We start from the raw sequence: 11,776 nt of genomic DNA, 5'->3' as shown, positions 1-11,776 counted from the left end.
TCTTTCTTTCTTTCTTTCTTTCTTTCTTTCTTTCTTTCTTTCTTTCTTTCTTTCTTTCTGTGGTGGATTGGGTGTGGGGATTGTTGCCCACAGCATAAGAGGCAGAACTAGAGATGCTGTTAGGGAAGCTGATGGAAGCTTCTGGTTCTCTTGGGCTATTCTTCTGGAGGACCTTGTCATGCTGGCTTTCCTGATAAACCTGGTTGTTCTCTTTGGAGGAGGAGGTTGAGACATTGTTGTCATTGAAGATGACTGTGATTCATTTTGGGAGAACTCTGGTCCTCACTTTCAGCATCCCTTCCTGGTTCCAGAGTGGAAGATGGTCACAGTGGCTTTCCTGATGGGAACTCAGCTTTCCTCATTGCTGGAGGAGCTTGGGACTTCATGTTGCTGAGGATGGCTATGGTACTTTTGGGGGGAGCTCTGGGTCTTACTTTGAGTGTTGCTTCCTGGCTCCAGTTCAGATCCCTCAGCCTGCTAGCACAGATCCTTCATCCTGCTGCCACAGACTTTCTAGCTTCCTCCACTGCCCTCTGGGCCTTCTCAGTGCAGATCTGTGAGGACACTGTCATGGGCTTAAGGCCTCCACTTGGGCTCATGCCAGACATTGCTGTGGGATCCAGGCCCTCACTGGATTCTTTGGTCTCTAGTGTATGGACATATTTCCTGCACTCTTTGTACATGATCCTTTGGGTGATTCATTATAAAGTAATTTTATAACATGTGTCCCATATTGTATTATTATATTATTCATTTTACAAAAATCGCAAAACCCAACACTTTTTCTTTGTTCTGTCTCTCTCTCTGTCTCCTCTCTCTCTCTCTCTCTCTCTCTCTCTCTCTCTCTCTCTCTCCCCCCTAAACTATATCCCAGCTCTCTTTTTTTTTACATTTTGAGACAGGGTCTCACTAAATTTCCCAGACTGGACTTGAACATGGAATCCTCTTGCCTCAGCCTTCTGAGTAGCTGGCATTACAGGTTTAGACCATCATTCCCAGCAGCCACCTTCCTCCTCCTCTTTCTTCTTCTTCCTTCCCCGAATCTGTCCTTCCTTTCACCTCCTCCTCCTCATTCTTCTTCATTAACTCAATAGTAATAGTATACAGAGTTTTTTTCTCCATCAGCCAGAAAGGACACGGGTGTTGAGGACAGTAACAACAGCGAGTTCCAGTGCATTGACAAAACCCCAGATGTGGGGCTTCTGACCAGGCACCTGCGGATTCACACTCGTCTCCCTGGAGGTTGTAGCTCTCTGTAAAGGTGGTGTGGCTGAGCCAAGAAAGAAGGCATATGTGGATGTCTACAGAAATTATGATTCTAAGAAAGATTTTGGAGAAATGAGGAAGGCTGGTATCTTTCAAAGGACAAGTGATGTAGGAATAAAAAGGTTTCTTTGGACTGAGTTCCATAGACATTTGTCACTGTTCTGTGTTCCTGAACTGTGAAGCATGAATATGTGGACTAGGGAATACTTAGATTCTCATGACAAATAAATACTTGTGTGGACAGTAAAAAAATAAATAAATAGTGATAGTATACACATTTGTAGAGTGCAGTGTGATATTTAAATGGACACCCATTCTATGCTGATCAGATCAAAGAAATGGGCATATCACCTCCTCAAACATTTATCATATTTTTGGTTCAAGAACATTCAAACTCTTCTCCCCTGTTTGGAAATGTACAGTGGTGATCGCGGCTGCCTCCCTCCCCGCAGTGACCACCCCTGCTGAGCTGGACCCCTGTGCCCAGCCCCACTCTGCAGCTTCTTTCCCTTCACCTCCTATGCACTCAAGCCACTGTTCTATTTTCGGCACACACAAAGTCAGTGCACTCTCTGAGCTTCCACGTGCCAGGAAGAACAGGAAGTGGGTTTTTTTCTGTGATTCCTGGATTTCACTGAGCACAGTGTCCTGAAAATGACAGGATTTCAAGACCATGGATTTTTCACCTGTCCCCCAGGCTGCACTGCCCTAGAGCGCCAGCCACCCCTCCCACAGCCTCTTGGGCACCTCTTACCACCAGGAGCAACAGCAAGGGCAAAGATGGATCCCCAGCTTTTGACCTACCACTCTGGGAGGGAGAGAGTTGGGAACACGGAAGGATGGAGTTTGTCACCCTCACTTAATATGAGGAGGGGCCAAAGAATCCTGGCAGCGAAAGGGAAGCTCCTCTCAGTCTTGTTTTCTCTGTGTGTGTGTGTGTGTGTGTGTGTGTGTGTGTGTGTGTGTTGAGGAAGGAGGAGTTCAATTCTGCTTTTAGAGTACAAAATAGCATTCCTGAAATCTACAGCATTCAATAGCCCCAGGTAAGGCCAGGGAAATAGCTCAGCAGTCTAAGTGCCTGCCTGGCAAACACAAGGACCGGAGTTTGATCCCCAGTACCACATGCCATGCCAGTCCCCCGCTGTTCTGGAGCAGCCCTTTCCAAAACAGCATGGTGGCACATGCCTGTAATCCCAGCCTTCTGGGAGGCTGAAGCAAGAGGCCCACAAGTTTCAGCCACACCAGGGTAATTTAGTGACTTAGAGAGACCTGTCTCAAAATAAAAGTTAAAAATGTTCTGGGGAAGTACCTCGAAGCAAACAGTTCTGAGTCCAATCCCTAGTGCTCCTCCAGCCCCCATCACCGTCTTGACACCCGGGCTCCTGGACACTGGAGAAATGTTAGCCTGGGCTATCACAGAGGGCATGTTTTGAGAAATTAACATTGAAAACTTATTTGTTGTCTGATTCAGCACTTCCATTGGTTGAAATATTCAGGCACACTGATGCCTCTGTATCACTAATTGTCAGCATCTTTCTCTTACTCTTTTCTTCTTTCTTTTTCTGACTTTTAAAAGGAGCAGCAGAAGATAAACACTTCAACCCAAGGCTACTCCTGAATTATTTAACCACCAAATGCTTTAGGTTGCCTTTTGGCAGAGTAACAAAGTGTGGTCAGTTCAGCCCTGGCACAGGCCAGGCAGGAGAGAGAGGGGCCTGTTTGAAAAATGGCACAAATGTAAAAGTAGGGAGAAAGAAAGGATCTTCTCCAGCACTGGGGAATGGGGTAGCGACTGTCTCCTTATGCGGCCTATGTGCCTGGCCTGGCTACTGCCCACCAAGAGCAGGTGGCCTCAGTTGCTGGGCCGCTTAAGTGTGTCCAAGCATGATGCAGCCCAGGTGCACCCACTTCCGTGATGCTGGAGTAGCCCTTTCCTGGCAGAAACTTTGAATATCCGTCAATGTGGATGGATCCGTGTCCTCCTAAAGGACAATTTCAGTATACACCATTTCATCTGTGATCTGAACTTTGAAAAGCAATGCTATTAAACATGTGCAGCCAAACTCTCCTCTCAGATCATGGAGAATGAGATGCCCATTCTACGAAGAAAAAGAAAAAAAAAGACACTGAATGTCAGGGTAGCAGAGACCCCTGTGTGGCCTTCAGGTGGAAGATCTGTCTCAGTTACTCTTCTCTCATTGCTGGGACAAATACTGACAACCAAAATGCAGGAAGGAAAGGTTTATTTAGTTCACAGTTACTGGAGGTTTCAGTCCATACTCAGCTGGTTCCACGGCGGAGTGGCATGTGGCAGAGAACCTTTCATGGCACTGGCAAAGAGCAGAGATCAAAGGAAGGAGTAGTGGCAACAATGCAACAGAGAGCAAGTCTGTCTCCCTTAAATTGCATTCAGACTATCCTCCCCAGGCTGGGTGTAGTACTCACACCCATAATCCCAGCAGCACTCATGCCCATAATCCCAGTGGATTATCATCCCAGAGTTAATTACAAACTCTGGAAGTTTGCCCCATGACTGCAGGAGGCTTTGAGGGGACAACTAGACACAAACCCTAACAGGATCACATGTCAAGACCCACACATGAAGACTGCAGTGGTCTGCCGGGTCATTTTCCAGAAATGGACACATGATATTTGAGGTCACCAGGTCTGGAGCCCCCAAACGTACATGCAGTAGTGACCCCACTTCTCCCTGCCTTTACTCAGTGATCTGAGACAGAAGAAAAAATGAGGGTGTGGAGATTCCTGGAGACAAGAAAGACCAGGCAAAGGAAGGAGAGAAAGAGAGAAGGAAATGGTCAGACCAAAGGCCACAGGCACTTCCCCTCAGACCAGCAGCCAGCAGGGCTTTGACCCCACCTTGGCCTTTCTCTCTCTTCAGTTGGTTTTGGCACTCACATGGGAATCCCTAGGGGTGCCTGTCAGCTTGACCATCACCTTTTCTCAAGTAGCCTCTGTGGTAACATGCTATCTTTTCTTCCTGCCTTGTGCGTATACACATGTACAGAGAAATGTGCACACCTTCCCCTGCACACACAGCTTCTTAAGCCCCTGACCCACTGCCATGAGTTTCTGTCTCCTTCCCCTCACTCCTCTGTCTGCCCCTCCTCAGGCCCTCAGATTCAATCTGCAGATGGGAGGGCTCCTAAGCACCCTACAGTGCTGTTCAGAGGACTGATAGCAAAAGTCTCAAGCACAAAGCCAAGTGTCAGCAGCATCAGGTGGTTGCAGCCACAGAACTCAGCAAAAGGGGCTTTGTCGTGACGCTATGCTTGCTGACCCGCTGCACATCCTTCCTAGCTCATGCCCAGGGGGGTGCTCAGAAAACATCTTCTGTGTGGTGCATTGCAACTGAGAGGCAAGAGGAAAGCTCAGAGAGGTCAGGAGGGCCCACTATACAAAAAGAGCTGGAAAATGGAACCATAAAGGCTAAGAGAGTTTTCACCCAAGAGTTATTGGGAGAGAGCTAACAGCTCTCAAAATACAGCTTATGGTCTGCTATGTCAATAATGTAAATTGAGAAGTATCTGTTTTTTAAAGTTTACACAGCTTTGCTCATTAAAAAATTTAAAAATTAACATCTTTCTACATGTTTGTTGGTGGTTAGTATTTGTGAACTGGCTATTGAAATTCTTGGTTTATTTTTCTCTAATTCATATTTTATTCTCAATGTAAATATTTGCCAATTTGTCACTTTTCTTCAGATTTGTTGAGACTATTTTTTTAGGTAGTGTACAAGATATTTTCCCCTGCGCAGATTACTCATCAGAGTTTTTGGAATGCAAATAATAGACACAGACTGCAAATGACCTACAGAAACACCAAACCTAGAACAGGATCCCTCAGTGACCAAAAGTGACACAGAGCAACCAAGCCCGGAAGGGGCCATCTCCAGGGGTTCCAAGCTACAGAAAGGCCTTTTGGGGACCTCCACCCTTTTATTACCATTGAACTGTGCACCAGAGTCACACTTCTGGGACAATTTCAATGACAAAAAGTCAGTCAGTAGCATTAGACAGGTGGCAGGAGGGGCACAGATAAGAGAGGCCAGTTGGCAGTCCTAGCACACAGAGGACATGGTGACAACAGGCCACTTCCACTCAGGCTCTTGAGTTGCGCACATGCTTTGCCTTCAAGCTTTCTGGGGTGTGTGACATTTGGAATGCTGTCTGGACTGCACTTTTAAATAATGATCTGTTTATTTGAGCATTCTTGCTTTTCCCTTTTCACATTTGAGTCTTCAGGTCATCTGGAATTAATTTTGTTTTGTGTTGCATTAGAGAAGGAGGAAGAGGGTGCAGTTTCATTGTTTTCCCAATTGCAGGCAGCGATCCCTGCGGTGCTCACTGAACTGGCCATTTCTTCCTCACTCCCAGGAAGAAATGTCACATGCAGTGTCGATCCTTATTCTCCCCTGGATTTCCAGAAAGATGTCTCTATCTCTGAACATTCTCCCCCATGACTAAGTTCTATTCCCAGGAATAAGTGGCTGTGTCCTCTAGGGTAGCTCAGCAGGGGTGGAGTGGAGGACAGAGCTTGACTGCCCGTCAGAAGCAGGTCTGGACCAAGCTTGGAAGCATGAGGCACGGGAGAGTGGGTGAAAAGACTGCAGACAGGAATTAATGCAACCCGGAAAAGTCACCAAAGAGGGGCACAGACAGACACATGCATGGGGCATTTATTCGCATGGGTGAGCGCACACACACAGGCACATTTTCAGTACACACGTGGTGTGCACACATATACATACACAAGCACAAATACAAACTCAGACAAGGACCCCAACACATACACAGACACATCTGACTACTCATTATACAGAACTAGGAGCCAGGCATTTAAGGAAACAGGGATTAAATAAATTAAAAAGCAGAAAGTTCCCCAGTGCTAGCCCCACCCCCGGGGTGCTCTGAGATGACAATTGAGACTGGGCATGGTGGTGCACGCCTATAATCCCAGCTCTTGTGGGGCTGCGAACAGGCGGATCACTACGGGTCCGATCTAGTACTGAGACCCTGAACACCTTGCAGACCCTTCCCTAAAATACAAAAAAAAAAAAAAAAAAAAGCAGAAAGTTAATAGGGTTATTAATGGAAGTTTCAGGAAAAGAAAAAGTTAATAAGGGAAAATAGTTTTTAAACTTTTGAAGAAAAATTTCTAAAGCTGTGCTCAGAATTTCTATCTTCCTAATTAAAACAACCAATCAAACAGTAATTTTTGGTGAAAGCATCCACATTTATGCAAAATAATGTGAAATTTCAGAATATTAAAGAAAAATAAGACGCTACAGTATCCCCAAACAAATATTACCTGAAAAAACTGAAGCTCAGACAGAGATAATTTTCCTCTTCACTAACATAATATTAGAAAGCCAGGAAGTGATGTCTGCAACGTTCTGAGGAAAGCTATTTTAAGCCTAAATTTTAAGCTCAGCCATTGTCTTTTTTGTTTGTTTGTTTTGTAGGTTTTGGCGGAACCAGGGATTGAACTCAGTGCCTTGTGCTTGCCAGGCAAGCACTTATTCTACTGAGCCATTTCCCCAGACTAAATTTTATGCTCAACCAAACTTTCAAATGAGTCTGGGTAAGAGTATGAAATAATTCAGCGCTCAGGCTTGCAATGACTTCTGCATGACCTTGATTAAGTAAGCATGCGATACACTCCAGATAAACACGGAAATAAGCTTTACAAGAAGCACGGGTTTTGGTTGATTGGTTGTTTGTTTTAAAAGCATGAAGGAGAGGCAGCCTGCTTGAAGGCTGACAGCCTGGATTTTCCTCCCAGATCTGTCACTTTCTATTGGTGTGACTTAATCTTTGGTGCCATTACTGTCCTCAACTCTAGTATATGATGATAATAGGACTTCAGAGGGTTATTGTGAGAATTCATGCAAAACACACGGCAAACTTTCACAAATGTTTGCTGTTATTCTGATGCATTTTATAAGTGTAAGAAAGGGCTGGCAAGATAGCTCAGTGGACTAAGCACCTGCTTAGGCAAGCACAGGGACTGGGATACAATCCCCAGCACCACATGCCATGCTGGCCCTGCCCCTGGGCATGCTGAGCCAGCCACCGAGCCCCAGCATGGTGGTACACGCCTGTAATCCCAGTGCTGGGGAGGCTGAAAACAGGAGGATCACTATGAGTCCAAGATGCATAGTGAGACCCTGTACCAAACACATTATAAATAAATAGATAGATAGATAGATAGATAGATAGATAGATAGATAGATAGATAGATAAATGTAAGAATTCATCTATGACATTTTCTGGGCCACATTATTTTGGGCAGTGTACCTACAGGGGATCATTCCATTATATATAGTAACTTCTATAGATTGAATGACTACATGGCATGACACGAGTATACCACAATTATTTCTCCATTTCTACTGATGAACAGTGAAGATTATTCCACATTTGTCATTTCAATGTTATGTCAATTTCATGTCCTTCTTCAGGTGTATCATTGGTTTTTTCTAGGGTCTATGTCAGAGTTAGATTGTTTTGTATCATCAATTTAAGCAGATATTTCCAAATTCTTCATTTTATTTTCCTTCTGGATTGTAATATTCTGTGTATTTTTGCCTTCACTAGTTCTTTCCTGTTTTCACTACTTCATCATTCCTTTGGACTTCTAGAATTTATTGTTTTATGATTATATTTCAAAGTTCATGTTTGTCTGATGATTTCTACCTTATTGCTCAGTTGACTGGATTAATTTGATTGATGGGCTTTATTGCTACTTGACTGTCCACAAGTAAATTTTTCAAGAGAAGCACATGAGCCATGTACTTTTAGCTCTAGAGACATCAGGTTCCCGGGTACATCCCCAAGGGCTTGTCTGCACACTCACTCTGCGTTCCCTCTGTGAAGTTCCTCCACCAGATGATGATTACCTCTTCTTTTAACTCACTCGAGCTGAGCATGAATGCTGATCCCTACAGTCGCTATTGGCAGTGGCTTCTGCTCTTTCACTCCCAGGACCTGTATCTGTCATAGTTTGGATCTCAAGTCCCCCTCCAAGATTCCTGTGTTAAAGCTGTGGTCCCACTATGGTGCTGTTAGGAGGGAGTGGAGCCTTTAATCTCACAGGGCCTTGTGGGAGACAGGCAGGCTGCTGGGTCCTGCCCTGGAAGAGGTCTTGGGGCCTGCTCATGGTGCCTTCCTGTTTCCCTCCTTTCGCCTCCCAGATGCCTTGAGGTAAACCGGCTTCTCCTCGCATACCTCACCATGACGTGGCCAGAGGCCCAAAGCAATAAAATCAAACTATCATGATCTGAAACTGTAAGCCAAATAAAATTTCATCCTCACATGTTGATTTATCTCAGGCATTTTGTTACAGTGACACAAAGTTGATTAAGTGGTCAGTTTCCCATATTCCCTATGTTAAAATATTTCATGTCTTTATTTCTCTGACTATACTGTGGTGTACAACTAATGAAATATCTGTTGGATCCATGTCCTCTTTCAAAATAATCATAGCGCATTTTGACTTACGTATTCTTTGGAATTGGTAGAGTGAATTTCAAACCTTTTCAAATTTTACCTTAGGCATATATTCTCCTATTTTTATGCCTTTCCCAAACATAATTCAGAAAGCAACTATTGTCCATGCAGAAAAAAGGTTGGAAGAAAGTATGCTGAAATTTTAAATAGTACTGTATCTCATTGATGGGCTTTGTATGTTTTAGTTTCCAATGAGGCAAGTATTTTTTCTTTTTCTTCTGTATTTAGGACAGGGTCTACAGGGTCTTACTACGAAGATCGCACTCATAGTGATTCTCCTGTTTTCAACCTCTCGAGCTGGGATTTCAGGTACACACTACCACGCCCAGTCTCAATCACCATCTCAGTATACCCTGCACCCATCTCAGCTTACTTTCTTCCAGATCAAACCCTGGCCACTGTGCGAGGCATGTATTTTTTAAAACAAGGCCTAAGAGATGTTAAAGCATTTTCCTCATAATTTTTGGGAAAAGTTGCTCTGATTCAAAAAATAAGTACACATTTTCTAGATCACTTTCCTTCATGCATTTGCTTAACCCATCTACAAAAGGGGGCTGTGCCTTTCTGCCCAGGATGCTGAAAGGGCAAATGAACCAAGGCCAGGGAAAAAAGTCTGTGAAAAGTACTAGGTGCTGCAGAAGAAATGAGAGAGTTTTATGTGACAGAGATATAAGGGTCAAAGTGGTCACTGTGAAGATATGACATTTAAGTAGCCTCCCACTGGCATGGAGTAATTATAGAATCACCAAGTTAACATAAGGGCAGGTTGCTTTGGGACCTGATACATTCAGTGACAACAATTCACTGAAACCAAAATCTGTCTCCACCACCCAGACACACACCTACCACCAGCAGTCACGATCCTGTCTTTTGGAAAATGAAATGTTGTTTGGCCTTTTCAGTGATCAATGTGTCTGGCCCTTCTAGAAAACCACCCAGCACAGACCACCAGCTCTTTGTCTGTTGGCCTTAAACTAAAATTGAAATGACACCCTCGACAAAGCGGTTGCCACGCAGCAGGAGTTACAACCACTCATTCCACACAACCGGCTATGAAAGCACATCCTCTTCAGGCTGGAAATTATGCAAGTTGATAGAAAGCAGGAAGCATTCAGTGAACACTGTCCTGGGGGCTGTGTGCATCTGCATGCTTCCTGGACAGCTTGAAGATTCTGATTCTTCCTTGTGAGCTGTTCAGTACCTCTCTTTGGAGACCATTTCTATGATGGAGTTATTCACAGTTTCAAGGACCTTTCCCACGCCTTCCCCTAAGCCACAGAAAGAACACTTTTGCCAACACTTAGAGTCATTCCTAAAACATAGCTAGCCAATTTATCTTTAGGGGGAAGAGGGTTTATATAACAAGGACAGGCCACCGTAGTGCACTGCAGACCTTTCTCTGATCTGCGCAGTACGGTGAGACAACAAGCCAACAACCGAAGCCCATCTGTGAGCCACTGAACCTCCTTCAAGGGGCTGCCTTTAGCTTTTGAACTGAGTTTGATCATTTAATTCTCCTCTCCATGCAAACTAGGATCCTGATAGTCCTACTATGAAGGAAAAGTAAAGGTATAAAACAGAAATGTAGGAAGAATTATTGAAAAAACAGACTATGTCAACAAAAGTGAATAAAAATGTCAGTGGAGGATCACAGACATGCCCATAGCAAGGAAAATCACTCTTACTATACCTTGGGACTGTGAAGCCTCCGATGGCTTGGTCCTGAGGTGGCTGAGCGGAAAGCTGGCAGCTCCCAAATATCATGCAGCAAGATGGCCAGCGTCCAAGCAACAGGCTGCCAGCACCCAGGGCAAAGATTCAAAGGAGTTGAGGAAGTTCTTGTCTTTTGTAGGCACAAGCCCTAAAAAAATATAAGTTATAAATAGCTGGTGAGCCACCGTGCTTCTCACCAGCCCTACATATTGGAAAAACAAGTGAACTTAATGTACTGAAGACTTGCATTATTCCCAGATCAGACATCATTGCGCAAATTAATTAAGTCTTGCTGCTGCTTCCCAGAGACAATCTCACAGGTCAGATGGTCTAGTCGTAACCCAAGGGCCTGCTCTGGGCTGCCTTGTGTCACAGGTAACATCCATATAAATATTCAATCTGTCTATAATTGCCTGTGACTTTTATGTTACTTCAAATCCTCCTACACTTTCCAATCAGTTCCTTTTGCTCTAATACCCCAATTGATCAGCTGCAAGATGATGGACTTGCTTATGTTAAGGAACAGAGTGAGAAAGGAAAATAAATGGAGGGCACTTTGGGCTTCCATTTGAAACAACTAGGTGCTGAGTGTGCACCCCATCGTGCCTTTTAAAGTATTGGTGTTGGTAAGAGTGAAAGGTACCCCAAAAAGGATGGGGTAGGTGGGGAGAAGCTTAGGAAAAATACAAAACATCAAAAGTGGTCAGCTGAAATGGGAACAGCGAGCAGCAAGTGAATTCATGAGGTAGGGTTTGCCCCGGAGGCAGCAGCATCACCTTCTGAAATGCAACGCAAGTGGAAGAAAGGAACCTGGACTCCATCAGTAGACTTGGTCCCTCTGAGGGGAAAAAAGTACACTTACAAGTTCACTTAAAGCGAAATGGCGATATCAGGAGAACTCCAAAACAACTCTGAAAAAGAGTGTCCAGAAGTATGACATATAGACCAAGGGTATAGAAATAATTAGTCATTACAGGACTGAAGTCCAGGTGACAGAGACAAGGGTGCCCACAAATGCATGCTTTGGCACACTGGGACGCTCCACAAGGGCAGGCACAATTCAGTATGCTACAGGCTTGACTAGCAGACAGAGGTTACACACTTGAAATCACCTTGCAGCAGAAAATGCTCCCCACCCCCAGCATGTACACTTCAGTTGCCCACATTCCTGCTACAGTAGTTCCAGTTCCAGTTGTTTCTGCTTTTAGAAATTGCTACAGAAAAGAAAGAGAGAGAGAGAGAGAGAGAGAGAGAGAGAGAGAGAGAGA

General features: G+C 44.5%; 1 protein-coding gene across 1 annotated transcript in view; it reads right to left on the bottom strand.

Annotated features, from left to right (window-relative positions):
- The window catches only part of Atp8a2 (ATPase phospholipid transporting 8A2), a 726,716-nt gene that overhangs the window by 713,364 nt on the left and 1,576 nt on the right, over positions 1 to 11,776 (bottom strand). The window contains exon 2 of the mRNA XM_023714997.1: positions 10,486 to 10,656. The gene's annotated coding sequence lies outside the window, so the exon portion shown is untranslated. The remainder of the gene's footprint in view (positions 1 to 10,485; positions 10,657 to 11,776) is intronic.

This window comes from Octodon degus, unplaced genomic scaffold (assembly GCF_000260255.1).
Source record: "Octodon degus isolate 3935 unplaced genomic scaffold, OctDeg1.0 scaffold00038, whole genome shotgun sequence".
Classification (NCBI taxonomy): Eukaryota; Metazoa; Chordata; class Mammalia; order Rodentia; family Octodontidae; genus Octodon; species Octodon degus.
This window is presented reverse-complemented; position numbering and strand designations above follow the sequence as displayed.